This window comes from Vicugna pacos, chromosome 15 (genome assembly GCF_048564905.1).
Source record: "Vicugna pacos chromosome 15, VicPac4, whole genome shotgun sequence".
In the NCBI taxonomy this organism is placed as follows: Eukaryota; Metazoa; Chordata; class Mammalia; order Artiodactyla; family Camelidae; genus Vicugna; species Vicugna pacos.
This window is the reverse complement of record NC_133001.1, coordinates 9,910,945-9,937,252: the sequence shown is the minus strand read 5'-3', so window position 1 is coordinate 9,937,252 and position 26,308 is coordinate 9,910,945. Positions and strand designations below refer to the sequence as shown.

At 43.4% G+C, this 26,308-nt stretch overlaps 1 protein-coding gene across 8 annotated transcripts in view; it reads right to left on the bottom strand.

The window, feature by feature from the left end:
* The window catches only part of AAK1 (AP2 associated kinase 1), a 193,419-nt gene that overhangs the window by 120,341 nt on the left and 46,770 nt on the right, over positions 1-26,308 (bottom strand). The window lies entirely within an intron of this gene.

The following is a 26,308-nucleotide window of genomic DNA, read 5'->3' as shown; positions in this document are numbered from 1 at the left end:
GTTCCCATGATTATTATATTCCCTCCCTGGTTTTTCCACTCAGAAAAACCATCTCCAAAGGCTGAGCTCAGACGTCGTATTTATAAAAAGCTCTTCCTGACCTCTAATATCCCCAGGCAATTTGTTTCTCCCTCCTCTGCGATCCCTTTCTTACAGCAGTCAGATCACAGAATGGTTATGTGCCCACGTTTTCTCTATTTGACCACGATCCAACTGAACAAGGGATATGCATTATTCACTTCTGTCTTCACAAGCCCCAGTGGCTTGGTTCAACAGCCTTTCACAAATCCTTCCTCGTGCTACCTGTCACTAGGCTGCACTTCATGCTGGAGATGCAAAAATAGATATGCTCATAAGGGGCTTATGAGCTGGCACCTCAGCACCTGGCTCACTGAAGATACACAACAGAAACTTCTTGAAGGAAGGATTGAACTGTGAAAATCTGCAGATCCCTTGAAAACAGTTTTAAGACTCAGTGACCTACAGCAGACATCCACCATCCATGCTTCTGTTGCTGCTGAGTGACACCAATCACTGATCATTTAGTAAAGCTCACTGAGGGATTACTAAATGCCAGGCACTTTCCTAGGTACTACGGACACAGCAGTGAACAAAACTGGTAAAAACCCTTGTCCTCGTGGACCTTTTGTTCAAGTGCAGGGAGATAAGAAATAAAATACATACTTATATTTAAAAGTAAGTTAGACTGAGTTAAGTGCTATAGAGAGGGAAAAAAAAAAGCAATAAGGGTGACAGGGAGTTCTGTATGTTAGGGGGAGGGTGGACAATTTAAAAGCACTGGTCCCTGAGATGGTGACATTTGAACAGAATCAGGAAGGAGGTGAGGGAGCATGCCACGGGGCTGTTTGGAGGAAGACTGGCCACAGCAGAGAGAAAAGCAGGCAGCAGCACATCAAGCATATTCAAGGACCAGCAGGACGGCTGGTGAGTGTCAGGAACTGAGCTCGGAGAGGTGGTGGCTTGTGTGTGCGCTGGGGCAGGCGGGCAGGTCATGCAGTGCCTTGTAGGACGCAAGGAGGAGTTCGCCTTGATTACTGTTGACACCTTAATGCTTTATCCTTTTCCACCTGTCTGCCTTTCCCTTGTTTTGAGGCTACTCTTCTCCACTCCCACAAGCCCACAAAATAGCACTCAGGAGTAAAATAATTGATCAAGTACAGATAACAAGTACTGCCAGCTAGGATACAAAACCTGCTGGACATGGCCATTGAGAGGGGGGAACGGGTCATCAAAGCCTCCTACATTAGACTTACTTATTTCAGAAATGGGTTGATTTAGTGTAATTCTTTCTTTAAAAAAAATTGATTTTTCCCTGAGTCATAATACAGGAGAAGATCTCTTTTCTTCAACCCAATCAACCAGGCCAGTGGTGGGAACCATCAGGCGCTTGGGGACAGCAGAGACTAGCAGTGATGGCTCAGCTTGACTCTTCAGGAGGAATTGGGGGTGGGGGGCAGGGAGGAGACTTAATGTCATCAGGTGGCATTAGTTAAGAGAACCTCTATCTTATAGGACATCTGGGTAAGATAACAGGAGGACAGGTGTCTCCTGCTCCCAGTTTCCTTTAAAATAAACTAAAGGAACATAAAAATAGAAAAAATTTCATCTGCGCTGAAGACCAGGAAGGATGCCATCCCCACTGCCCAGAACTTTGAGGAACTTCTGCTAGGTTCTTTTTTCTCTAAAGAAGCAATGTGTTCTGGCAATAAGCATAGGACCAGCAGAACACACAAGGGGGAGAGGGCAGCACACGGACTAATACTATGACATAGGCTGAGGCCCATGCCAAAGGGCCCCCCTCAGAGCCCTGGGCAGGCGCTATCTCCCTAACCCCTCACCCAGGCCACCATGCCTGGCAGAGGGAGGGGTACCAAAAGGCTGGGCCCTGGCACGGGCAGCCCGAGTGTAAGCTCGGTTAACCTACGACTTCCCCTTGCTCCTTCACTTGGATATGAAGAAGTCAGACAGATACAGTTGTCTCTGTAAGAATCCATCTCTCATGAGACTCTGGTGATAACCCCAAAACTCTGTTCAGAATAAGACTTAAGGAATCAATATAACTCTGATACTCATGTTATTTAAAAAGGGATTTCTAAACCAGGGAACACTAAATGGAAATTAAAACTTTGGATGCCGATTGAAACAGTAATGGAGAAAAGGAATGCTAAATTGAGGACTATAGAAAGTCAAATTAGTAAATTAAAACTTAAAATCCTCAAGAACTCAGAGGAGAAGTTTAAAAAGATAAAAACGAGGCAGGGATTAATTTTTAAAGTACAGGACAGAGGAAAAAGTACAGCAAGTTAAAGTTTGGGCTTAACAAAAAACTGTCGGAACAAATTAATTCAGCCAAGTTGCAGGACACAAAATCAACATGCAAAAAATCAGGTGTATTTCTATACACTAATAATAAACAATCCAAAAAATATATTAAAGCAATCCCATTTATGATAGTATGTAAAAGAATAAAATACTTAGGAATAAACTAAACCTAGAGGGTAAGACTTATGCACTGGAAGCTACAGTACAAAATAATTCTCAAAGAAATTAGAGAAGACACAAATAAATGGAAAGACACCCATGTACGTGGATTAGGAAGGCTTAATATTGTTACGATGTTACCCAAGGGTTACGATGTCAATGCTACCCAAAGCAAACTACAGATTTAATGCAATCCCTATTGAAATCCCAATAAAATAGAAAAACCCATTCTAAAATTCGTATGAAATCTCCAGAGACCCTGAGTTGCCAACATAATCTTCAAAAAGTTGGCGGTCTCACACTTTCTGATTTCAAACTTACTACAAAATTAGGGTAATCAAAACAGAGTGGTACTGGCATAAAGAGAGACATACAGACCAATGCACAGAACAGAGAGCCCAGAAATAAACCCTCACATATACAGTCAAATCATTTTTCAACAAGGATGTCAAGACAATTCAAGGGGGAAAGGACAGTGTTTTCAACAGATGGTGTTGGGAAAACTGGCATCCACATGCCAAAAAAATGAGGACCCTTTACCTAATCTTACAACATATACAAAAAATTAACTCAAAATGGAACAAAGATCTAAACGTAAGAGCAAAACCTATGAAACTCTTAGAAGGAATAGTAGGGGAAAAGCTTCATGACAAATGGATTTGGCAAAGATTTCTTGGATATGACACCAAAAGCACAAAAGGAAAAACAGATAAATAGGACTACATCAAAATTAAAGACTTTTTTTTTGTACCAAATGTATCAGCAGAATGAGAAAGGCAACCCAAAGAAAGGGAGAAAATATTTGTAAATCATATATCTGATAACATGTTAAAATCCAGAATATATAAAGTACTCCTACAATTCAACAACAACAACAAAAAAAGCCCAACCCTAGTTAAAAATGGACAAAAGGGCTTGAATAGACATCTCTCCAAAGAAGATACACAGACAGCTAATAAGCTCATGAAAAGATGTTCAACATCACTAGTCATTTGGGAAATGCAAATCAAAACCACAATGATATACCACTTCACACTCAGGAGGATGGCCATTAAAACAGAGAGAGACAGAGACAGAGAGACAGAGAGAGTAACAACTATTGGAGAACATAACAAGTGGAGAAACTGGAACTCTGGTGCGTTACTGGTGGGAATGCAAAATGGTGCAGCTGCTATGGAAAATTGTATGGTGAGTCCTCAAAAAATTAAACACAGAATTATCATCTGATTCAGCAACCCCACTTTTCAGTATTTACCCACAAGAATTGAAAGCAGGGACTTGCGCAGGTATTTGTACACCCATTTTCACAGCAGTTTTTCTCGACAGTCAAAAGGCAGAAGCAAGCCAAATGTCCATCAACAGATTAATGAATAAATGAAATGTGGTATATACAAGTAAAATTAAATATTATTCAGCTTTAAAAAGGAAATTCTGACACCTGCTACAACCTGTTGAACCTCGAAGACATTATGCTAAGTGAAATAAGCCAATGATAAAAGGACACAAAGGAGAAGTCAAATTCATAGAGACAGAAAGTAAACAGTGGTTGCCAGGAGCTGGGAAGGGAAATAGGAAGTTAGGATTTAATGGGTCCAGAGTTTCAGTTGGAGAAAATGAAAAAGTTGTGGGGTTGGATGGTGGTAATGATCGTATAACAATGTAAATATACCGAATGCCACAGAATCGTATGTATACTTAGAAGTGGTTAAAAATTTTACAGTATGTACTTTTTACCACAACAGGAAAAGAAAAAAAAACAAAAAGGCTTGGGTTTAGGGCCAGCAGTCCCTTCACCCACTATAAGATAACTTTGTGGCCTCTGGCAAGTTGCTTAACCTCTCTTAGATGTAAAAGGAGGTAGTAACTGTCTATACCTACTTCATAGGGCTGCTGAGATACACTAGACGACTCCAGTAAAGCACTCATCACGTAAACACTAAAAGTCAGCTCTTGAAGTTAATATGAAGATGCCTGTGAGGATGGCACAGCCGACTACCAGGAGTCTGACCAGAAAAGGACTGTAATTGCATTTTTGAATCATGATCATTTTTGTTTGGTATTTTACTGATAAAGTCCTTTCTGTTCTCCTAATGCCCCCTTCACCATTCAACCCTTCTAGGGCTGAACCACATGCTGGATAATTTTTACTCAGCAAGACTCACTGCTGCCCAAGGAGGTAGGACATTGCTGGGAAAAACTAAGAACTAGCACATTCATACCAAGGTGGAAGATATGACCCAGTTTGTGAAAAGCAACTCCATGACAATCTCCAAGCTCGGCAGAGATTCCAGAGCCCTTCTATCCGCCACCCTACCTATAATGTCAACTCTAAGACTGACAAAACCATTGGCAAAACGATAAAGTGTTATCTGGAGAAGTGCTGGCTAGGCTTCTGGTCCTTCAGAAGTATTATTATCCTTAAGGGAGATTTTCATTTTATCAAAGTAATTTAACCATTTATGACAGCCCAAGCTCTAGATCTGGGGAGAAAAGGGGGAAAATCCAACGAAACTGGGTGGTTCAAGGTTCTCAGGTGGCCTATCCTCTCCCCAAGTCTGATGGCCCCTGCAAGACAGGTCCTCTTGTCAGGGAAAATGCAAGCATGTGAAGGCACACGCTTTGTGCAGCCCCAACAGCTCCCAGAATCACATCCCAGATCACATGGCCAAAGATCAAGAGCCTGGGAAGGGGGAAGGTCACTAGAAGGCTCCAGCACCACCATCTGCAGAGTCAGCTCCGAAGACAAGTAACCAAGAGTTACTTAATAAACATCAAGGCTCCTAAAATACATACTTGTGGTTCAGTTACTGCCCATGATGGAAGACGAGGGAATAATACCAAGGGAAAGCAAAGCACTGGAGAGAAGACACCTGGCAAGGAAGGAGAGAGGGACGAGGAAGGGCTCCTGGAAGGCAGACAGACGTGGGGACACGCGCTGGACAGGGGCGAGGTGAGGCCTAGTAAGCTATCTCTGGTGAAGCCAGCCCTGGTCAGGCCACCACAGTCCTCTCCCTGTGGTGCTAGCCTTTCAAGCTAAGAGCTTCCAGGGAGGGTGACAGCAATATTGCAAGTGCCCAGGCAAGGGTTTCAGCCAGGCCACTCCCCACAGCACCTTGTCTCCTCCACCCGTGTAGTGAGCTGAACGGCAGTCCACGTCCTAACCCCAGAAACCTGTAAATGTGACCTTATTTGGGAAAAACGGTCTTTGCAGATGTCATTAAGTTAAGGATCTCAAAATGAGGTCATCCTGGATTTTACTGGTAAGCGCTAAATCTAATGGCAAGTGTCTTCAGACCAAGACACTCACAGGAGAGACACAAAGAGAAGAGGTGAGGTCATGTGAAGACAAGGGCAGAGACCGGAGTGATGTAGCCACAAGCTAAGGAACCCTGGAGCCAACCAGAGGCTGCAAGAGGCAAGGAGGGATTTCCCTGAAGAGCATTCGGAGGGAGTGTGGCCCCTGTCAACACTCTGGTTTCAGGCTCCTGGCTTCCAAAACTGTGAGCAGATAAAACTCTGTTGTTGTCAGCCGCCCAGTTTATGGTCATTTGTCACAGCAGCCCTAAGAAAATAATACGACCCGAACCATGGGAGAAAAAAAGCAAACACTTTCTGTACTCCTTCTTCGTGGGACTTTCATAAACCTTCCTTCTGGGGAATCTTTTCGTACACAGTCTGTCAAGGAAATTGCTTGTCCACTGCCACTGTGCTTCTTATGTGGACCTGGACCTCAGCTCAGCCCACATCTTGGGAACTTCACACAGAAAGGGACTCCGCAGTTCAGTCCTACCAGGCACTCCATCCACAGCCCCACCTCATCTCATTTGGACTCTGAACCTTCCAGAAGACACAGATGAGCAGCTGGATATATGATTTTGGTTTTTACCCAATTTGAAAGGAAATACGACTGTCCCATCTATACGGTTCAAAAGATAATGACAGATCACAAGGGAAGATGTTTTAAGAACCTGCTTGGGGAGTTTCTACAGGAACCTGAAACACAGGATTTACCTCATGGACTACTACGGGGAAGAGACAGATGCCCCAGCCCCAGTCCTCCCTCCTTCTCACTGCTGGGTCTGGCATTTCTTTCTATTTATTCTTTCCTCTGTATCTTTTAAACTATGAATTTGCAAACTATGAATTTGCCCTTACATGAAAGGAACTACACACATACATATACACACACACACTCATACAGAAATCAAGAAATTGTGACAATCAACTTTGCCACAATAACATATCTCCTATACTTTCTGCTAAAATCACTTCCAGAACTTAGTGGTGGGCACTCAGTAACGCCTGTCTCCTCGGGGCTTCTACCTGTTCTGCTCATCACAGTGTATGCAGTGCTTTCAACAGAGCCCTTGTGAGGAGGATCTCAAGATATATTTGTTGAATGACCAGTCTATATATCAAAAGGTAAACTATTAACAGTGGTAAATTTTATGTTATGCATATTTTTTACTACAATGAACAAAGAGCTTTCTTTTTAAACCACAATGAGATACTACTTCACATCTACTAGGATGGCTGTTATCAAAAATAAAAATTAAAAAAAAAATCAAATGTTGGCAGAAGGATGTGGAGGAACTGGAATCTTCATATTTTGCTGGTAGGAATGTAAAAATAGTTCAGCCACTATGGAGAACAGTTTGGCCGTTCCTCAAAAAGCTAAACAAAGGATTACCATATAACCCAGCAATTACACTTCTGGGTATATACTCAAAAACAAACAAACAAAAAAAAACCTGAAAAAGAAGTTTGTTTTTCAAACAAAAACTTGTACACAAATGTTCACGGCTGCATTATTCACAATAGCCAAAAGTGGAAAACTACCCAAGTATTTCTTAATGAATGAACGGATAAACAAACTGTGGTATGTGTCTATACAGTGGAATATTATTCAGCCATAAAAAGGATGGGGTACTGATACATGCCACAATAGGAATGAACCTCAAAAACATTAAGCTAAGTGAAAAAAAAACAAGTCACAAAAGACAATCATTTATTATATGATTCCATTAATATGAAATATCCAAAATCAGTAAATCCACAGAGACAGAAAGTAAATTGGTAATTCAAGGGGCTGGGGAAAGAGGAAATGGGGAGTAACTGCTTAATGGCTACATTCCTTTCAGGATGATGAAAATGTTCTGGAACTAGATAGAGGTGATGGCTGCACAACACTATGAATATGTACTAAATGCTACAGGACTGTTGACTTTAAAATGATTCATTATGTTACCGGAATTTTGTTTCAATTGAAAAAGGTCAAATATATCCAACTTTGCCATTAGAATTCAAGGTAAAGAATACATATAAAACATTTGTTTTTATGACTTAACTAATCATCAAGGTCTAAATCAGGGTTTCTCAACCTGAGCACTACTCACTTCGGGCTGGGTAATTAATTCTTTTTACTGAGGGGCTGTCTGGTGCACACAGGATGTTCAGCAGCATCCCTGGCCAATACCCATGTGATGCCAGCAACACACACACACACACACACACACACACTCCTCACTGAGTTGTGACAACTAAAAATATCTCCAGACATTGACAAACATCCCTTGGTGGGCAAAATAGCCCCCAGTTAAGAACCACTGGTCTAAATGGAAAAAGGGCTCTCCCAGTTATTACTAAGAATTTGCTCTCTTTCAGTCCCCTGTCAACCTGGCAGTGTGACTCACTGTTCCCTGCCAACCCTACCAGCCACAAATGACCTATCTATCAACTTCTGGCACCTAATTATAATGTTCTTTCTTGTAACCCCAATTCCCCTAGACCACTCGCAAGTGCCCCAGATATGCTGCTTTCTGCCTGCCAGGTCAGAGATTATCCGGTACCCTTCACCTTGTCCCCAGTGCATGGCTCCATGTCCCTATCAGCACCCAAGGGATAGAAGGACGTCCTGAAGGTACAGGTCAAGGAAAAAGCAAACCTACCAGTTTTGCAAGCAGGACAGAGCCTTCCTGTACCTGGACCCTCACTCCTCAATCTCAGCAGTTAATTAAAGAACAACAAAATCCCCACCCACATTTCATCCCCAAACAGGGTGATAGTCGAAATGAGGCTGAAAGTTCCTATTCCTAGAAGATACGATTAAACTTTCAAGAAGTCCAATGATCTCTAAGTTTGGGGAACACAATCAATTCAGGCCTAGTTGTTTTGACACTAATCTTTCAGAAATCCCCAAAAACCCTGAGAATAGAATATTCCCATCTGAACCTGGTAGCCTTGGACATGTCATATAATCCTCTGGGCATAGTTTTCTCCTTTGCAAAATGTGTGGGTTAGGCTGACTGAATTCTAAGTTTAATGCATTAATTCAATACCTACTTTCTAAGTATGTACTTATTAAGAGCATATAAAAAGTTAAGTGGAAACCTAATCATGCCCTCAAGGAGTCCAGGAGGCGTCAGAGGTAGGTGAGAACAGCTTAGAAGACAGAGAGAGAGAGAGAGAGACAAATAAACGCACACATACATACAGTAGGGATGGGACAAAAACTAAAGAGGTATGTGCCAAGTGCCCTTGAGTGTACGAGAGAACAAACATCAGGAACAACTAAATCACATGGAAAGTAAGTCAGCAGATACCGCCCGCGGCACCCTGCATCCGTGCAAAGAAGTGAAGCAAGGAGTCTGAAGCATTAGGGATGGAGAGGAGGCAGCACTTAATGGAGACGGCCCAGCTAACAGTTTTGGTTCCTGAATAACTGGAAATATGCAAGATACCATTTCTAAATCACAGATCGAGCATTTTTGCTGACACAGTCAGACCTCTTCCTTTATCTAAAGGCTGCTGAGTCAAAACTCTGGGAAGTGGTCCTTCATCACTCAGCAACCCCTGAGGCAAAGGGCTTCCAGAAGGGTTAATCATTAGTTCAGTGTGACAAGAGAGAATCAAGAGCCAACCAACCTGAGCAGGAGGGCCTAAAAGTTAAAGGTGAGCACAGACTCACAGCAACAAAATGCAAAAGGCACATTCAAAACGACATACTGAGGATGTCTGCACGGTGACCATGCGGAGTCTCATCTCTTTCTTTTCAAAGCAAGGACCAAAGGGAGAATGTAAAAATATACATATTTATACTTACTTAACCGTAAGTAAATATGATATATATAATATGTAAATAATACAGGTAAATTTCAGTAAAAGGGAAGTTTATTCCTTTTAATCAGAGGAAACACAAAGGCCATAAATTACATAAATGTGACAATAACCACAGTAATTTAGCTCCATAATCTGCCCAAAGAGATATCATCCAAATTGCTCTGGCCCAGCCAGAGCTCTCGTGGCAGCCAACATCACTTGCCTCAGCAGCCCTCTGACGTCAGATTTTCCTTCACCTCAAGAACTTCACGGCAGGAGGTCAGATTTTCCCTTGTTCTCCTAAGCTGGTTCCAGATCATTACTCCTTCCCTGTTCTACCCCCATGTAAAGATGCCTGCCCCTCCTAGCTCGTACCACCTGGCTCGGGTGGCTTCCAGCCTCCTACTCATTTCCCACCGTTCACTGAAGCCTCTGGCATCCCGCGTCCTCTCCACCACAGCCCCTGCCATCATCCTGGGTGGTTTCAAAATCCCCAAGGATGATTTATTCCTATACTTCAGCCTCCAAAATATCCTCATGACAATGACCTTGGGTCCTCTTAAACATCCATGTACACAGCCACACCCCAGACCTTGCCCATACAAATCTTAAATGTCAATTGTTCACCTTCTGACACACCCTCCAAGCTTTCCAGTCTCTCAGCTTTCACTCTGGGCTGATCTGTTTTCAGACTCACCCATCTGCCAGGCTCTGATTGTTTTTCATTTTCTCCCAATCAATCAATCTTCTCCTTAAAGGGTCTTCTCTCCCCCATTCTGGCCCCATGGCTGACGACCTGGACTGCTCCTTTGATTCCTCTGCACACCTGACCTCCCCAAACATCTAAACCCTGGATCAGTGCTAAATCCACCAAACCCCAAGCTCCTGAGTTCTACCAGAGACAAACCACACAGCCTTGCAAAAGAGCATCACTATCAACTCATGGTCTTCATCCGGCCTGAGTCCTTTACTTGTCCTTGGAGAGCTCCCTCTCCCATTCCTCTCAGTGACTAACCCGAACCCTCAGGAGTCTCCTCAGCCCCATCCTCACCACTACCCTCAGCAGACAACCTCGCCTCCTTATTCCAGAAAACTGAGGACATCGGCCATGACCACCTTCAAATTCCTATCTCCCCGCACACCCACAGCGGTCCCACTACAAACTTCTCTCTGTCCACACTGGCCGGCAATTCCTTCTCTTCTCTCCTTGTTACCACCCACAAGCTTCTCCCTATCCACATTGATTCATTATCTCCTCCTGTCTCAGAGGGTGAAATTTTCTCCTTCTTTGTCCAAGGATGAGTCTTGATCTTCCTTAGATGCTTGTTTCTATAAATGACTTGCCCAAGTTCCCCAAAGCCTTTATCCCACTTTACCATAAATAAATAAGTAAAAATTTTAAAAGGCACACCCTTCACCCAGTTCTCACTGTATCCCCCAGGGGGTAAAACACACCAGAGCTCTGTGTATAAACCCATAGGGTTTCCTGGATTTGTCTGACATATGTATTTCTGCAAAGGATAAAGTGTGATGTTAGAAATGTGATTTATCAGTCCATGTTGGGATATTCTGAAATCAGGTAAATAATGGAGTGGTGGGAGGAAAGACAATTTTAACAGACCCTAAATGAGATGAGCAGAAATCCAGCTTAGCCCCCAGTCAACCTACAGAATCATGAGAAATAATAAACTGCTGTTTTAAGCCACTGGGCTGTAGGGTAGTTTGTTACACAGCAGTAGATAACCCACACACATTACGAACTGATCAGATCACACTCATTATCTTCCCTCAAGAAACCTGTGTCTTCCCTCTTTCAACCTTCCCTCTCCTCCTGAATAATACAGCTCGGTTAGTGCCACTTCTGTCTCACATATCTGGGCACTCAAACTAGAAACCTAGAATTATTTTGATTCCCATCTCTCTCCTTCAACATCTAAATCCAAACAGGCACCAAGTCCTGATGACAGGACTAAATACTGACTCTGTTCCTGTCACCACTCTGCCACTCAGACCCTCACTGCCTGTAACCCGGATCGTGGTAAGGGCCTCCTGAATGCTCTCAACTCATCTCCCTTGTGTCCGCCTCCACAGATTTAACCACACTGCAAATCTGACCATGCTTAAAACTCTTAATACCCCTCTGAAAACTCTGAATGGCTTCCCTGTTGCTCAAAGATAAACTTCAGACTCAGCAGGATCACTGTGACCGAGGCCCCATTTTCCTCCTCAGCCCTTTCCAAGTATGACTGCAGACAAAAATCAGGAAGGAAAATATTGACATAATTGATTGCACAAAAATTAAAAATATCTGCAAAATCCCCACCTTAACAGAAGGTAAATGACAAAATAGAAGAAAAAAAAAAAAACTCCCCTCCTCTCTCTATATATATACATAAAACAAAGGATTAATATTTTAAATATGTAAAGAATCTCTGTAAATCATTAAGGAAGATGAATGCCTTAATAGAACTGAGCAAAGAAACAAAAAATTTACCAGAGAAGAAATATGAAAGAAAGAATGAAAGAAAGAAGGAAGGAAGGAAGGAAGGAGGGAGGAAAGGAAAAGGAAAAGGAAAAGGAAAGGAAAGGAAAGGAAAGGAAAGGAAAGGAAAGGAAAGGAAAGGAAAAAAGGGATGAAGGAAGAAAGAAAAAGAAAGAAATAAAACATGTTCAACCTCATAAAAAAGATACACTTCTGGTGGAAGTATACATTGGTTTAATCTTTTTGGAGGCTATTTTATAAGATGTATTAAAAGCTAAAATATGTATATCTTTTGATCTAGCCATTTCACATTTAGAAATTTATTCTAAGGAAGTACTGGAATGAATACCCAAATGCTTTAACAAATACTTACCGCGGTTGTTTTGTAATAGTTATAAATAACCTTAATGTCTATTAGGAGACTGGTTAAATAAATCACAAAACATCCACACAATGAATGAAGACTGTTGATGCAGACACTGAGCACAAAAAGATAGTTAGAATATATTGCTAAGTGAGAAAGCAAACAAACAAACTGCAGAGGATGACGTAAAAAGCATATTCTTATTTTTTTTTAAATGCACAAGTCTGGAAGGTACACACCAAAATGTTAACAATGGTAATCTATGATAACTGAGCAAAGAAAGTGCCAGTCTGCACGCTCAGCAAGCACAATGCCTGTAAAAATGTCTTTTTATTTTCGCCGATATTACTTGCACACAGATAACTCAACTAACAGAGCAAGCTTTTTGTATCGAAAGATTCTATTTCTCCCAGCCTCTTCTAAGTCATGATACTCCTGTTAACACATATGATTTCATGGCCATGAATAATAAAAACTCTGACAAATTATTGAGGGTTAGAAGTGAATCCTAACCCTAACATTAACCCTAACTCTAACTTTGCCATTCTTTCTAATAAGGGGACTTAGGTGAAGAGAGATTGTGTAATTGCCCAGGGTCACATGCAGAGCCAAGTGTGGGGCTGCCATATTTTGTTCCAGGTCTGTCTGACTCCAGAGCCCATGCTCCTAACAGGTGTATCATTCTTTCTATGTAAATGATTTAAAGTAAATGGTAAATGCAAGGATGCTTCTCTTAATCACAGTGGATGGATTATAAACAAAATAAATAACTTCTGACTCTCAAAAAAAATGGTAATCTATGGAATTATGGGTCATGTTTTCTCTTTTTGTCTGGCTTTATCTTTTAATTATTCTACTATACTACGGATTAATTTTTTTTCATAAAAAATTTATTAAAGACTTCCGGATTGCTTTCTTCCTATCTCCTAAGGATTGTATATGGAACTAGCATTCATTTCATTGTTTTCAGTCTTCCAGGCCCAACACCAAATACCATCTGAGTCTCCAGCAGGGCCCTTACTGAGATACTAACATACACAGCACTGAACAGTGGATTAAAATCTTGGGAACTTCTCCGTGGTTGCAAAAAAATCAAAACTGAAAATGACTGAAATAATACAATGATGGTGCTTAGGACAATGCCTTACATTGAAAGAGTGGAGAAGGCACTGAGGAGGGCAGGCTGGGAGACAGTAAGAGAAGGGATAGTAAATGAAAAGGAAATAGAAATGGGTTCAGGCCCTACGGCACTGACGCTCAACTTTTCAGACGAAAGGTTTGAAACGTATTTAACTAATAGTAAATATCAAATGGTAACTCGTTATCTCTTCAGAACTCAACCTTTCAAAAACATGACATAAAAAACTGGTTTCTGTGCCAACCAGGGACAGGAAACCCATGCTCAGCAGCTCACGTACTTTAATCACAGACAAGATCCTCAAATGCTCACTAAGGGCCTTTTTATTGTTACTTGCGGTTCTAACGAGCTTAGTCATCTAGCTTCTAAGTCCACGGCAAGGTAGCGAGGCACTAATTCTGGAAGACGCACGGTAGCAGCAAGAAGTGACAGCTGACAATGTTGAAAGAAAGGAAGCAGAAAACACCACAAAGCACAAGCATGAACTTCAAAGAGCGTAGCAACCCAGGGCCATTTTATTCAGGAGCAAACGTCTTAATCGTATTAAGCAAAGATCCTACCAGATCTGTAACAAAGCAGTAACATTCTGGTAACAATGCATTTGAGAAATAAAAGAATATTAAGATGTGAGCTGGAAAGCAACTTCACCATCACCTTGCCCTCATTTAGACAAGGACCCGATGATGGACAGAGCTGAGAAGCCCTCTGACCACAGGACAGGGCATGGTGGTCACCAGACAGGTTGAGATCAGGGGTCTTTTCCGCCTATATTATACTGCCTCTGTGGCATATAATTTAGAAGAAAGGAAGTATACAATGTATTTCAAAAAAAAAATCCAATCTGAAATAGTACATTTTTCAAAACTGACAAACCCTCAGGGGTCAGGAAAACCTCAGTTCCTACAATGAGTCATCTCCAATGGGCTCTCCAAATGACCAGGCCATTCTTCTACTTACCCTCTGTCATTCCTTCTCTCCATAAACCCAAAGAACTCCACATCCCTCCTTACTCTCTTCAAATCCCCAATTCTATTTCCACCCCACAGCCTTCAATAGAAAGCAGAAGCCATGAGGCGAGAACCCCCTCAACTTACTAAACCTAACCCATTGCTTCTCCGCTGTCCCCATTCCTACTCCTCTTCTTTCCAGGTCAGTGAATAAAGCACCCTTTCTCCTGTCCAAGGTCTTCTCCTCATCTAAGTTCATGATTCCACTCATGATCTGCTGTCACTTCCTCAGTCCTATTCCATCAATAACCCCCTCACTGGGACTACATTTCCAACTTCTTCCTCTCTGTTGGGCACTTCTTCTCTGCTTAATGTCCTCAAGACTCCTCCACCATTTTAAAATAATAACAAATTCCTCTCTGACTCAGCACCCACTTCACCTTCCATTCATTCATTTCGGCTCCACTCACCTCGGCTCCACTCCATTGCTCCACTTAAAATGCTCTAACAAAGCTCATGACTGATCTCCAAATTTCCAAATCCAATAAACACCTTTCTGTCCTTATCGTGACCCTTCTGATTTCTAACACCCTGACATATCCACACCCTCCTTCTTTTCAATCAGCCTACGAATCATTTTCACCACTCACTCTCTCCGGATTCTCCATCCCCATCTTCAGTCCTTCCTTCTCCCGCCTTCACGGGCTCACTCATTCATTCAGCTGGTTTCACTGAGCTCCTACACGAGGCACTGGGGATAGAGCAATGAACAGGACAGTCACGGTCTCTGCTTTCACGGAGGTGAAATTCTAGTTGGGGGAGATGGACAATAAGCAAGGAAAATCAGCTACCACGGGCTACCTGGCAAAATAACACATGCCGGGTTCCTCATCCTGGATGGTCAAGGTCTCCTTGTGAGATGCGTGATCTCATTCCATTTCCATTTTCATTAACAGCACGTGGTTATAAAACAACTCCCATCAAACCTGAAAATCCAGGCCAGCCCTATCCGACGCTGTCCTGAACTGGAGCCACCCTTGGATTTTGAACAGTGATTCATGCGAAAAAGTCTCAAACTAAAGCCATTCTCTTTCCCTCATACTCTGCTCTCTCTTCCTTTTATTGACACCATTATCTGTCTAGTCACTTAAGCCAGAAGTCCAAGAGTCTTCTTAGATTTCCCTCACCTCTGACATCTAATTATTAAGACTGATGTTTCTAGTGTAAGGGAAAGGTATGGAAGGTGAACAGAAAAGGAACGTGATCTTTCACCTCCATTAATAATGCTGGGTGAGTAGAGAGCCACTTAAATATAACCCATTTTATATTATTAATATAGCACAGTAATATTCTGAGACTATGATTTTTAAAAGAGAAAGAAATCCTTCATCTTCTGGGCAAGTCTATATTATCTGAAGGTAACTTTTTTCAAGTGAATTCTCATCACTGTTCAGAGAGACACCGAAGAGCTGACCTTTCAACAAGGTCACGGAGCTCCCAGGGCAAACCACCAGGTAACATGTTCTGATGACCCGTCTTTTCAATTCTCCTCTCTTAAAGCAGCAAGAACAGGGAGAAGTCCCTATCTATGTTCTAAGAGCTACATATAGTGATCAATTTTAGGCACCATCTCTCTAGACTCAATTGATAACTGAGCTGCTAGTGCCACAGTTATGAGACTTTTACAAGCCATCTTCTTTTTGAAGACATAAAAGTCTCATGTCCTCTCCCACCCCAACCTCTTCAGTCTGCAGTATGCCTCTTAAGAGGGTATACCATCACTGCCATCCTCGCTAAGGTCTCCTCCTTTCCTGGCTGGACATGGGCATTTTCAAATTCTGTATCTCCTTCCTATCTGCCCCCCTGCCCCCATGCTCACTGCTCCACACACTGGCTGAGAGTCACTGTCTAATGCACTGCAGGACAGCAACCACACAAGCTTGAAAATTAATGCATGCCTTCCTTAAAGACAAATTTCAGTTGTATCTGAGTTTCTGATACTCGAACTAATCTCCTCCATCTTCACGGTATAGCATTCAGTTCTCGAGTTCCTTTACAGAGTTAAGTTACCTTATACCATAGTTATGCCTTATATCTCTGCTTTTGAGATTGATAGTATTAGGTTCCCCTTAATTGAATCCAATCAATAGAGAGAGATTTACATGGTTTTCTGGAAGGTGTTTTACTTTGCTTTGAATTTTGTTAGTTTTCAACTTTACTGAAAACCTAGAAGATTTGATACTTCTTATCATTGCAATAAGGTCCCAAACACAGATCTATTACATTATTAGAATAGGGATAAGGGTGGTCTGTATATCTCAAATCTGTCTGGTCTCTAGTGCCTGCCCAGTGAATCTGAATCAGCACATATCGATTTACTGTATTATTCGTTCAGTTAATTCATCCTCCACTACCCACTCTTACGTTGTTCAAATTTAAGAGTCCTGAATTGGATACAAAATAAACTTAAGGTTTATACCCTTCCTCCTGAGAACTAATTAACACTAGAAAGTAGATACAAATGAAATAGATAAATAACAAGATAAAACTTTGCGATTACAGGCCCAAACAGTCAGCAAGAATGACAGGCATCCAGAGGACAGGAGGCAGGACTGGTCACTTGGACAGCTGTTAGGAAGGACAAAGGTTAGGTGGGATTAAGGTGCGGGGAGGGTACCCCAGGTGCAGGGGACGCTATCAGTAAAGCACTGGAAAGAGCTAAATCCGCGGTTCATGGATGCTGCGGAGGGCACAGACCTGAGTAAAACAGGAGGCCTGTGTGAGAGCACAAGGTTTGAAGGTGGATACATAGCTGGGATCAGGCATTCCTCCGGGCAGAGGGGCCCATCTTACCAACGGTAACCAGACAGGCTGGGGGAATTTTCCTAACACACAAGTGGCTGACAAGCAGGGGGAAAAAAAAAATCAAACCACAATGTTTATCCAAGATTCTCTCTTCTTATTCCTCACCCTGGGGTTTGTGGATACACTGACAGATAAAGTTACAGATACAGATATAGAAACAGGTATTTGTCTGTAGATATTACCTACCTATTCATCTATCTCCAAGATTCTAACTCCACCTGGTTTTACATACAACAAAACAAATACTGCCTGATAAAAACAAAATTCATGCACCGAAATAGTAAGAGTTACCATTTACAGACTGCTAACTACATGCCAGGCACTATGTTAAGTGCTTTGCATAATTTCATCTATTCTTACAAACACTCAGGGTATTACCTGCATCTTGTACAGGAGAAGCCGGGATCTTAGTCCATTGCCCAGCATCACAGAGTCAGGTCTGGGATTCAACCCAAGGGCTGTCTACCTCCAATTCCCACGCTTTTGAACTAAACACCCGTGATGCTAACCTTGAAAGTTTTCTCCGAAGGAGAACATCACCGAGCTCCCTTTGATCCAAGGAGACAGCGAGGAAAGACAGCACTGAATATCAGGTTTTCCCTAATCATTACTGAAACACACCTTCTGGTCAAACCAAGATTTTCCCATAACCAAAGGCCAGATAGAATTCTTGAAATACTGCCCACTCCCCCAAACACCAACATTCCCAGGCTTCTAAAAATAGTAGAAGACAAAGGTCTGAGGAACAGGGCTAGGTTACCCCCAGGGGAAATTGAAAAAGTCTAACAAACCTGTAAGATAATCAGCACTTCCTGAACCAGCAAGATTCATTGACCAGAGAAAATAGTGAGTCAAGAGTCTTAGCAGGAGACCTGCCACTTCTGTGAACACTGGAAGGGCCCAACTGCTGAGGCCTGAGTCCTCTTCTTTCTTCCTGACCCTGAAGGATAATAAAGTCTACATTTTGTTCTCAAATTCATGCTCAGTACCAGAGGGACAATAATCTTTCTCTCACTCTGAAGGTCCCGGTACAATAGCTCTAAGGGTCCTTAAAAACAGACACCAAACAAATTACACAGCATTATACTGCTTTCTCCAGGATTCAAGTCCTAGATGAAAGGCATTATTATGTAAGATCATTATAATTACAAATGATAATGTAACATCAGTGCTATGCTTGGCCTTCTATTTTCATAATATAGGGATGCTGCAAACTCTTTCATCCAACCATCTTGTGGCTCTGCAGAAATCCTTGCCTACCGCTGTCTGCCAAGGTTAACTCACGGCCCAAGGAGAAAACTGACCAGCTCGAGCAGACTCACTCACAATGGATCTCAAATGAAACTCCACATTTTCACTCATTCAAATCTGTTCCAACTTGGGGGACTCGCCCTCCGTCAAGACAGGAGTCCCGGTCATAGGAAGGAAGCCTCTTTCCTAAAAATTGCCCATAACGTAAGAGAAGAAATGAGATTGTTTACAGTACACATAGCAGACCTAATGATAATGAAGATAATGATGGAGGGAGAAAGTAGGCACAAAATGTTGTAGCCGGTATTGCCTTAATGTGCTAATGTGCATTATTCCGGAGTGATTCAAAATCACATGGAATGACAAAGCTCTTTGGCTTTGGGTGTAAACACAGAACATACAATTTATTTATGTAGGCAATTCTGTTCCTCAAAAGAAACTGAAGATGCTGCAATACTTCCTTCAACTTTACTAAGAATATAACATGTGCAAACGTGCTGAACTAGATATGGTCCCTAAAACAAGGTTCCTCGGAGAAGGGGTTCCAGAGAAAAGACTCACAATTAAGAACAATCCAGCTCCGTGATATCTTCCCTAACCATTTCAGTTCATCCGGAATTCAGAGACCACACCACACACCCCAGCATTTCAACAGCTCTTGTCTTGTGGGGTGCACTTGTTTCCTGTGTGTTGGTCACGTCACATCAACTGGGAGGGCAGATGCCAAGTAACCTTCCATTGCTTCTCCATTTGCCATAGCATCTCAGAGCTGAGAAAGTATACGCTAGATGCTCAGCAAACCTTCCCCCTTCTGACTGGCAGAGCCAGCTGTCTCTCTTGTACTCACTTCAGGGTCACAGCATTCCTATGGAGGTAGGAAGGACGTTTACAACAAATGAGGAAGCAATGGCTCACACGGGTTAAATGACCTCTCCGAAGCCATACTGACAAGGAGCAGAAGCGAAAGAACTTGAACCCAAGACCATTAGCTAGCTGCAAGTGCTAGACTCTTCCTGAAAATTCTTCCTGGTACGAAGGATTCTCAAAATCTTCTCTCATAACATTCTGACCTTTACTATCCCTTCCCACCCGAACCTCACTCGGAGCAATTCAAGTCAGAAAATGCTTCCACAAACTTTCGGGGTTGCTCAGATATGGAAATATGCGGAGAATTTTGTAGAGTTCATAATTCAGATCTGGTCAGTGGGAGGACAATTACAACTCCCCTCAGCCAGGACCTACAAAGGCTTGCCATTCTACCTCCTTCGGTTTACTGGTTTATTTCTGGGAGGAGTTGTTTTATACAGAAAATGATGTAAAGATTTTTAACCATAATGGGTTAAGAAAGATTGCTGGCTCGCTGATTCTGAAAAAACAAATTTAAAAATTAAGTGATTTGCCTGAAGTCACAGAGCAAATTAGACTCTCCCGAGCCACCCCTGACTCCTCTGTGTCCCCACACTGGCCGGCACGTCATGCTGTACCACCGTGGCACTGCTGACATTTTGGGCTGGATGATTCTGTTCGGGGGCTGGGGGTGGGGTGGGTTGTGCGCACTGCAGAATGCTTAGCAGTATCCCTGGCCTAGAACCACTAGATGCCAGTATTACTCCCCTCCTTGTGACAATCAAAAATGTCTCCAGATCTTGCTAAATGTCACCTGGGGATAATCACCCCTGGGTGAGAACCACCGCACTAGACCAGTGGTCTCCAAACAGGTACACAAAGCAATCCACTAGGTTTAGAAAGACAATATGAGATTTCTATTACTAGTCATCTTAAAAAATAAGATTTTACCTTTATTAATATTTAATATATGGCCCAGCACTGGTGCTTCCACTCAGCCCATACGTCAGTCACGTGTCTCAGACCACTGGGATGGAATCCTGGGGCAAGAGTAAGCGCTCTGTAGCAGAGGCTGAGATGTGCTGAGATGCACCGCAGCCCGTGTGCTTGGTTAAGTGCATTTACTGATTACATTTGTTTTAAATGGCTTAGCCCTCACAAAACAAACAAGGGGATTAAAAAGATTCCTGCAAAGAAACCTTGGATTAAAGGTAACAGAAGCACACTTGAGCAACTTGAGAATGGCAGAGTCTGATTTCTATTCCTGGTACCCTCTTCATCAGTCACTACGATGCAGAAACAATCACAATCTAATAAGATACAACCAGAAGTTCACCAAAACCCCAAAACCCTACTGAGATTATTCCAATTACGGACTTGTGTCCACTATCATAAATGACGAACTTCATTTTACATATATACTGTGCCGTCGGTATTACCTAATGATAGCAGGACATGAATATAACAAAAACAAACAAGCAGACACATATGAAGGGGCTGTATGTCTGTAAATGGAGGGTGCTGCTCTATCCAAAAAGTTTAAAGGGCTATGGTTCAAAACCAACACTGCCCAACAGAACTTTCTGTGATGATGAAATATTCTCCATCTGTGCTGTCCAAAACTGTAGGCAGGAGCCACATGTGGCTGTCAAGCGAGTGCATCTGAAGAATTAAATTTTTATTTTCTTTTAGATAATTTAAATTGAAATAGCCACCTGTGGCCAGTGGCTACTTTACTGGCCCTGGACCACTAGTGGATCACTGCTGGGTCAAAACATACAGCTCTCGGCAAGCAGTACCCTTTCCTGCTTTTGTTTATCTTTGGCCGTGTTCCTCTCTCTTGACCCTGTCCATCGGGTAAGGAGAACTTATTTTTGAAGATGTATCTCAAATACCACCTTTCTTTATCATTCCCCGACTACTCCTCACGCCTCAAAATTAACGGCTTCCTCGTGTCCGTTTCCGGGGCCCTTTTATACCCTTGGTTACAGCACGTTGAGCTATCTGCGCATGCGTCTGAAGTTCTCTGACTTGAGGCAGAGCCATGTCTTGTTTAATTACCGTACGATGTCTAGCACACAGTGACAGTTACTGAATGAGGCCATGAATAAGCCAAGGAGCCTGGATCTCCCAATAACACCACAGTGTTCCCTCCACACCGAAAGATGGCTCCAGAAAAGTCGGCTGAAGGCTATTCTTTGCTATTTCAAGAGCTGGATGCTCCATCAACAGAAAATGCCATTTCTATGGTTATCACTGTATGGCTCCTGAGGTGCCGATGTCACAGTTACTTCTTAAGCAGGCTCAGAAAGCACCTACCCTTTGAAGAGTACAAGATGAAGAGAGACAGTGGGGTTAGTCTCCTTTCGGAAATGTCAGCTTTCAAATGCTGCGGGTGAAAATGACTGCTCTGGGGCAGCAGTATTTTTTCATGTGCACTTTATTAGTATTTACCAAGCTTTTCCTGTGTGCTCTACATGCAGTTTTAGCTCCTCAGGTGCAAGTGTATCCCCCCTTCCACTCAAAACCCACATGAAACTGCTTCCCTCTCTTCAAGACCTCTCATTAAACGAGCATGACTTCGTTAGAAAGACCGCAGGAAAGGCTTTGACCATGCAATGGCTTATTCTGGATTTCGTTTCTGAATTCTGGATTTGGCTATAATTAGCAAAGCTATAACCGTCATCATGCCCGAAGCCAGGAAGAAGACACCATTCACAAACCACCCCCTGAAAATCTGCGGTTGCCACTAAAAAACCAGACTTCCCAGCAGGCAAAGACATCTGAGGTGGGAGGGGTCAAACGGGTGTCTGCGTCAAGAGGAGACCTCACATGCTCGTCACCAACCTCCCTGCCTGGCACTGAAGCTCTCCGCAGCCTTATTTCCTTTTCTCTCCAACATACCTTCTGCTCTGGTCAAACACCCTCATTGTCTCCCCAGTCCTTTCTGTAACACTGGTCACCCCACTCCCCCATCTGCTTGTGCTTCAAGCTTCTTACGGCTCTTCGAACCTTCGGGACCACTGTGTCCCCAGACACCAGCCACCTCCTTGCCTCCCCCTACAGGGCTGAGGCACAGAGGGAGGCAGGGGCATCCTGGACAGCTGGTCAGGAGTTACTCAGAAAGCCTAGAGCCACTGAGGAAAGTGAGCAGCCAGCATAGCCGGGGAGCAAAAGTAAAAGAAGTTCCTCCAACCTCATCACATCCCTCTTTCCTGGACTCTAAAAGGGAAACCTGTACTAACCAAAATGGTAACACCCAACTAGTCGGTACTCCCAGAACTCATCATACTGTCTCCCCTCTCCTCACTTCTGCATTTGCTATTCTTCCTGCTTAGAAAGGCCTGGGTCACCCTCATCTGGAACACCTGCTGGGTAATTTCCACTCCTGTTCAAACGGCACTTTGTCCGGAAACCCTCAGCCCCAGGCCCCTTTCTCTTTCATCACCTCATGACATCTTTCTACCACATACTAGACCCCCAGGGCCGTGCTAAGTGCTGGACACTTATCTTAGGGTTATTTGTTGGGCTGTGAGCTCCTTAAGAGCCTGGCCCAAGTCCCATTTGTTCCAGTACTCTGGAGCCTAACACAGTGCCTGCCACAAAGAAGGCACCAACAAACGTCCACTAAATGAATACAGGCACGCGTAATATTGATACCAAGAGTACATACATATGCCATTCATACACATATCTATACACACAGACACACGTACATGTTTGTTTGGCTCAGGTGGTTTCACACATTTTTTTTTAAGCCTCACTATCTTGTACCATAGGTAGGAGAAATTGTCAAAGTTTATTGACATGGAAACTCAGTAGTTCTCATTAGCCCGAGACCTGAATTCCTTTTAACAGAGGTCAGAAAACTGTCCTAAAGAGCCACCTGGCCCGCCTTAGACAGAACTGATGAAGTTCTGGAATGTTGTCCTGGACACAGCAGGTAGTCAACATTTACTGATTGTCGAGAACTCAAATGTAAGGTCCCATACAGTGCAGGAGGGATGGTAAAAGCACAGCTTCTCAGCCCTCCTTTGAGCATTGTTCCACTTTCCCCATTGAGCTCATTCTGGAAGCTTAAACCAAAGCTCCCCTTGACATCACGTGCCCGTTACCTCAGACATGATTTAGCATCTTATCATGGCATCTTCCTGGAGGAAGCTAGAGAGAAAATATCCTCCCCAGTACCAGCCTAGAGAGAGCCAGGTCCCTCTGAAGTCCTGACTGAGAGCCTTCACCTCCCCCAGACAAACCCCCGGTGGACTAGTCAGTGAAACCTGGTGAGCAGGGCTGGTGGCGCTGATGGCGAGCTGGCTGCCCATCTCCTGTCTTACTCTGGCACCACCTCCTTGGGGTTCTTGCAGTTCCTCACTACAAAGCACAGACCAAACCCACATGGAGGAGAAGGGAATGGTCAGAGGGATGAGGTGGTTAACAGGGTGTTGTGTCTGAAGCCCATCACACCACCATTCCCTGAACCACTCGGCCACTGCCCTGGGCACCTAAGGCACAACTCGCATCATCCTTAGACAATTCTGGCTGGGACGGATGGCAAGGTCGGTACCTGGGGACTCAAAGAGAAGAGGGTCCAAGAAGGCATATGGCTCCCCAAAACATCTGTGGACCCTTTAAGGAGCTGCTGAGGGCTCTGAAAGAACATCTGGCTCTGTCCACCCACAAAGGGGGAAAGGAGAGCCACAGATTGCCGCAGTAGAACTAGCTTTCACACTGCCCCCCACTCCTCTTTAACTACACATGCATGTTATACACATATACGTAGCTGGTAAATAACGGCTACCAATTATTGAACATCTGAAAAACGTTCAATACTTTACGTACATTGCCTCATTTAGTCTTCAAGACCGCTCCACAGGGCAGTGCTTCTGAAATGTTAGCTTGCAGCAAAATCTCTCCAGGAACTTGTGGAAGCCCCACACCCACAGTTTATGGGGCAAGGCCTGAGAATTCTCATTTCTTTCTTTTTTTTTTTGAGAATTCGCATTTCAAACGAGCTCGCAAGATCTGCTGATGCCCGACCCAGGCGCCACACTTTGAGAACCACTGCCATAGGGAAACGGAGATTCAAGAGAGGTTGAAACGTCTTACCCAAGGTTTCACAGCTGGTAAAGAACAGATCAGAATTAGAACCTAGATCCGCCAGCTTCTACAGACAGTGCTGGTAACTACACTGCTGCATGGCTGAATGCTTGCCTTGTCTCCTCTAATTCACCGACAGCTCCTTAAAAGCAAGCATCACTCTTTAAAGCTCCATATACCCTTCTCAGAACCTAGTAGCACCTTTGTACTTGGTGGGTACCACCCAAATACTTTGTAAACTGGCTCCAACATAGCTGCATACTTCTAAGAACCACAAATTCGAATTCATTTACAGTCAAAGAACATAAAGAGGGCAACACTGCCAGACTCAGTTTTACACGGCACTCTCTTGCTACTCTGAGTCTCCGTCCACACCATCATCATACCTGGAAAACTCCTACTCAGTCTTCAGTCAGTCACTTCCTGCAGCATGCAATTTTTGGCTCTCTAAAATTGGAGGCCGCAGCCCCCTAAGCTTATCTCCGTCATAGCACATACCAGTTACTTTAACTGGATGGTTTCCATCTCTCAAAGTAGTTTGTAAATTCCAGCATCTAGTTTTAAATTGTATCCCCAGAGGCTAGCCCAGTGCCTGGATTTTCAGAGACTCTGCCTGTTTGTTGAATGAAAAAAATGAATGAAGGCAGAGCTGCAAGTCCTAAGTACCACTTGAAGATACCATAATGTACAATGTGGAATTCTCAGGGATAAATTCTGGGGAAGAAGAGGGCAGCCTGGATAACAAAGACCAATTTTGCCTTTTCTCTTCCCCATTGACTTAGACTCTGAGAAGAGGCACCGCTTAGGGTAGCCCCATCTCTAATGAGACAATATCCTAGCTGAACGAAATGTTTCTGGACTATAAGGTCAGCAGAGGCCACTGAGAGGGAAGGAAAGAGCTCTGCGCCCCCTCATCCCTCCAGATTTCTCTCACGCACACTCCTCCATTTCTCCATCCCGCTGCAGTCAAGGGCTTTGGCAGGGATGAAAGAGACAGAACAGACTCAAGGGTGCGGATCTGGCAGCGGGCACAGGAGCTTCTCCCATCCTGCACCAAAGCCCACAGGGAAAGATCCAGAGGGACAGTGACTCAGGCCCCGGATTAAGTCCAACTAGAGCAGTACTGAGGATGGAAAAGAGCAATGATTTCACAAGGACATTTATTGCCAGATCTTTTAAAAAACAGTGCTTTTAAAATAAAGGCTTCAACCCTAACCCCGGCAAACTGGGCCCAGCTAAATCCCGTGCTGACACAGGCTGAGAGCCAAACACAGCTTCTACCTCCTCCCGACCCACCGCCTGCAACACTCACCACAACCGGCATTTCCCAGGTCCAGGTCAGGACCCTAGCTCCAAGCCTAGCTTGCAGAAAGTCTCCTTCCCCAGCTGAAAAACTGTTCCCCCACCATGTTGCAGTAATAGAGGCCTCCCCTTCCCCCATCCCCTCTCAGCCAATAACACAACCTACAGCAGGTTGGCCCCATCCAATTAGTTTGAATAGCTTCACGCCAAGGAAATTGCTGCTTTTATTAAAAATAAAAGCACACTAGGCAGGCAATGGGCTGTGAAAAGTATGAGTCTGGCATAATTATGAAGGTCGAGGTTAAGGTTACCAAAAGAGACATAAAAAGATATCCAGAAAGCCTGGAGGATAAAGATATACAACTACGTGTCTAAAGACATACAGATGAACACACACATAGGGAATTTACACAGAT